The sequence below is a fragment of the Camponotus floridanus genome, unplaced genomic scaffold (genome assembly GCF_003227725.1).
Source record: "Camponotus floridanus strain SB8 unplaced genomic scaffold, Cflo_v7.5 scaffold79, whole genome shotgun sequence".
NCBI classification, from domain to species: Eukaryota; Metazoa; Arthropoda; class Insecta; order Hymenoptera; family Formicidae; genus Camponotus; species Camponotus floridanus.
The window spans coordinates 857,155-862,069 of record NW_020229848.1 but is presented as its reverse complement, the minus strand read 5'-3'; the positions used below and the strand labels follow the sequence as shown (position 1 = coordinate 862,069).

Genomic DNA, 4,915 nt, shown 5'->3' with positions numbered 1-4,915 from the left:
TTTTGACCATCTTCAGCACCATTCCTTAAAATCTATTAATAGATTTTCAATATTCGGGTTTTTGGAGGATAATGGTCGTTTTCCGCCAAATATAATATTAAGGCTATAAGCGTTGCAAGCATCAATAACATTATTCAAACGCTTTGCAAAATCAGCTGTCGCTTCCAAGTAATTGTATTTAATTCTTTTTCATAGCCAGCTGTTTTTATTGCAGCTGCAAAAGTGTGACTAAATAATTGAAAAGTTCTTTTGACATTCATCGCTTCGAAAGTATTTGGACGAATATGTGCTTCTGTTATGTGGGACAGTAAATTTGAGCCTCCTTGTGTAGCATTGTGTTGTGTATTTGTTGTGTTTCGGAGTGCAAATTGTTGTATTTGTTAGTTAGTTTACGAATAATGTTTAATGTCGTTGTGTCTTGATAGTATGTCTTGATTCCATGAACAGTCCGGAGTAGTAGTAGAAGATTCGAGCACGTCGTTGTGTTCCGTACGCGTCGGCCACACCTATGCTTCTCCGACGGTCCGTCTCTCGGTCGGCTTTTTTATACCACCTTCCACTGTTGTGCCGTGTGCACAGTCGCTCGAGCGATTCTCCGAATTCCATCCGGTGCAGGTGCCCTTGGCTAAGAGATAAGCCGACCAGCGCGACTTCTAAGAAACGTATTTTCTAAGAAGCATATTTTAATGCTTGGCGCCTGTCAGACGGCGCAATATACTCAACATTCCTCCCTCAGTTTCTTGACGAAGTCTCATACGGATGCATCAGTTTCTCTCAAATTCGAATCTAGTTAAATAACGTTTTTTGTTAATGTGACTTGTGCAGTTTGCAAGATTATCGTCTATGCCTGTCTCCTGATTATTATTACATCGTATATACTTGATAAGGACCACAACCATATGGTCGAAACGTCGTATTAATAAACAAATTTCTGGCTAGTTTGGTCGACTACAATTTTTTTCAACGATCCTTGATTCCTCCCTTACTTAAGAATGCTGTCGTCGGTACGGGCGAGTTCCTCCCAATGCCTTGTAATCTGGTCGAATTCGATGCGAAAGTCGTTCAGAACGACGAGCCGCTGCTACTGGAGGTTGTGTGGCCCCGGAAAAATTTTCAGAACGATGAGCAGATGCTATTGGAAGTTGTGTGGTCCCGTTGTTGAGAGGTTCTGCCTCCTCTCTTTCTCCTAGGGAAGTGATCGTATTCATCATTTGCAGATTTCCGACGACTCCTGTATCATAGGTAATTAAGCCAAGCTCATCTATTGCTTGAGAGCTAAGTAGTGCAGTTTCTGGACGGTCAAGTACGATGACTTGTGCTTTTATCACACAGTCTTTGTAGCCAAGTGAGGCGTTAAAAAATCCTATGGTATGCAGTGGATGTCCTGAAACATTCATACATGAAATAGTAGTAAGAGGTTGGAGTTTTGGACGACCGATTCGTGTCCAAGTTTCTCTCCCGATTGTAGTGACGTCCGCTCCTGTGTCCAGCTGCATTTTCAATGGCTTGTTATTGATAGTAATGTGCGCGTATTTGCGATACCGATGTGCTGTGTCTAGAACACTTTCTAATGTGACAATATTTATTTTATTTCGTTGCTTCGATAAGCAAACTCTAGCAATGTGTCCCGTTTTCTTGCAGATTCTACATGCTGCATTCTTAAACGGACATGCATTCCGTTTGTGTTTCGTGGAACCGCAGCCATAGCATGGCGATAATGTAGCAGAATTTCTCTTTTTCTCGTAATGCAGTGTAATAGGATTTGTTTTCTTTTCGTAATATTTACTTTTCTTTTTAGGTGAATTCTTCGTAAATTGGCTGACCGCGTTGATTTCGGAGAAGCGCTGTCCTTCAACGCGCATGACGTCAGCCGTGCGGTTCGCATGTGCGTAGCAGATTTCGCTAATGTCTTGAAATGTGCAGTTTTCTTTTTCTGATACAACCTTGAAGAGGACTGTTCGCTCTGTGTAGTAGGTGTGGTCGCTTAGGACGAGAGCCGTTAGTAGAATTTTAAGCTGGTCGATATTGAAATTATTGAGCTCAAAGGCATCTCCTAGAACATTTACTTTGTCAAGTATTTCTATAGTCGTTGCTGGCGGGGAAGCACGAAAATTGAGAGCTTTAAAACGACGTTGAAATAACGTTTTATTATCATGGAACTGTTTTCGAAGATGTCGCTCGAGATCGCCAAGAGACATTTCCTGCGGTTTCTTCGGCGATAAACGACTGAGTAATTGTTGATACTCGTCGTCCCCGAGAGCATTAAGAAGTAGCTCTTTGCACTCCGTATCGGTTAAACCCTTCGTTCCTTCCGCGAAAGTGCTTCTATATCGTTCAAACCATAACGTGAACGTTTTACCCCTTGTAGAGTCATGAACGAATTTACCAAGCCGTGTAGCCAGATTTGCGAATTGCGACGACTTTGCAATATCGTCCGTTCCCGATATTCGATATGATAGTATCTCTGCCATTTGCTTTTGTGATTTACGAATTTGCTTTTGTGACTCACCGATCTGACGTAATGTGTGCTCCTGGCCTAACGCAGTTTCTACTAGCGCTTGAAGCAGTCGGTCCATTTTCTTGCAGGTTCAATAAGCCGCAGCGCCAATTGTTGTGTATTTGTTGTGTTTCGGAGTGCAAATTGTTGTACTTGTTAGTTAGTTTACGAATAATGTTTAACATCGTTGTGTCTTGATATTATGTCTTGATTCCATGAACAGTCCGGAGTAGTAATAGAAGATTCGAGCACGTCGTTGTGCTCCGTACGCATCGGCCACACTTATGCTTCTCCGACGGTCCGTCTCTCGGTCTGCTTTTTTATACCACCTCCCACTGTTGTGCCGTGTGCACAGTAGCCCGAGCGATTCTCCGAATTCCATCCGGTACAGGACATCGATCATGAATTTCACGTGAACTTTTTCATTGTTCATCTTTCACTATAATAAATATATTCATGTATATTCATGTATATTCAATATATAATAAATAATTTCATGTGAAAAATTTCATGTGAAAAATTCATAAAAAAAGAAAATATATGTAGTATTTTGTATGATTAATATAATATAACTTATTAACTCGTAAGTAATTTAGTATTAAAATATGCATTAAGTACCATTAATTTAATTATATATCATTATTTTTTTTCTTTCTATCTATGAATTTGTTGTCAGGTAAAAATTTTCACGTGAGCTATTACTTTGTAATATAGTCTTGTTAGATTTGTTGAAGTATGTTCTTTTTATGAGTAAATGCGAACATTCTCACGTAATTTTTTAACCATCAAACGACTTGGTTAAAATGTGAAAAATAATGTAACGTTAAGCATGCGCTTTGTGTAGTAAAAAATTCAAGTAATAATTCATCTAGTTATATTTGTTTCCTTTAGGTTATATCATAATTAGAAATATAATAACCTATTTACAATAATCAACTACAAAAAATAAGAGAAAGAAAGATTTAATAAATAAAGTATGTATAAACAGAGTAAGATTACTATAATTATATCTAATTCTTTGTGCAAATAATTTGTTTTATATTATATAATGTAATAATAATAAAAGTTCTTTAATAAAAATATAAATGGTCCCTGTTCGAAAACCGAAATATTATTTTTTAAAAAGAATCGCGCATTAATAAAATCAGCATTTATTAATTTGTAATCTCGAGAATTCGAATTTCAACGGGCATCGAGAAACTTCTCGCTTTTAGTTTTCGGACTTCGTCGCCGTTTCAGTTCCTGAAACATTGTACATTTTATTGTAAATACATTTCTTTATTTAATTGTGTGGTGTTCAAATAAAAACCTCAGAAACCAAAAAAATACGTGTCGTATGGAGTCTCTTTATTGCGTGAAAAGCCGTTTATGATCGTCTTCGTCGCGCTCTCTAAAATTCTGCGCTGTCGCGACAATCCGCGTTCATTCGCGAACAGTCCCTTTTTATGATTATTATTATAAAGTCACATATTTCAGATTAAATTATATTTATAACACGATATTTAATACAACACGATTATTAATACAATATAATATCAATTTTTTTAGAATGAATACAACACATAATCAAAAAAGAATATTACTTGAGTGGATAAAGTTACATCCCGAAGTGGCAAGAGGAAGATTGCGACGGAAAGGTAAAAGTAAACAAAAAATGGTAAATATTACTTGATAATCTTACTATAATAATCATTTTTAATAATGTAAAATGTATTAAATACATAAATATACAATTTCAGAAAGAATTATTAGAGGATATGGCAAATGTCATAAACACAGCGAATGAAGGTCCCATAAAATCTAGTTCGGAATGGTTAAAGATATTATAATTAATATTATTTGTTTTATTTTATTATAATTAATGTTTATAATTGTAATATATTAATCTTTTTTATCTTTGTATTTAAATTACTAACTAAAGCAAAATTTGCTTGTAAATATCATCATATTATGACATGTAAATTTCAGTAAAATACTACAAGTTAATACTACAAAATAACAATTTAATATTTTTATATTTGTAGACGTGGAAGGATTGGAAAATGTACGTACTAAAAAAAGAAACTATACGAAGAGCTCATCATCAAGGAATAGGTGGAGGATCTCCCATAAAAATATCTTTTTCAACATTAGAAGAAGGATTATTTGAATTTTTAACCCCGGAAGCAGCAGGATTAGAAAATATTCCGCAAGGAGGAATAAATTTAGATAAAGAAATTCTCAAGAAATATATTGTGATAATAATTCGGAACAAGTACAAAATTTAGAAACTGAAAATGTACCATTACATAAAAAATTATGTACAAGCAGTATGCCTTTAAATAATATGAATGGTATGCGATATTTGTGACATTATAATATATGATTAAATTGATTTAATTTTTAACATACTCTTAAGATTTTTTGATATTTAATATT

The 4,915-nt window shown here is 35.2% G+C and overlaps 1 long non-coding RNA gene across 2 annotated transcripts; it reads left to right on the top strand.

The window, feature by feature from the left end:
- The first annotated feature begins 4,056 nt into the window (after positions 1 to 4,056).
- On the top strand, positions 4,057 to 4,690 carry LOC112639628. 2 transcript variants are annotated; one of them, XR_003123595.1, is made up of 3 exons: positions 4,057 to 4,134; positions 4,237 to 4,310; positions 4,522 to 4,690. It is a non-coding gene; the product is annotated as an uncharacterized LOC112639628 (long non-coding RNA). The 2 variants fall into 2 exon arrangements; XR_003123594.1 differs by having other exon boundaries at positions 4,057 to 4,154.
- The last annotated feature ends 225 nt before the right edge of the window (positions 4,691 to 4,915 follow it).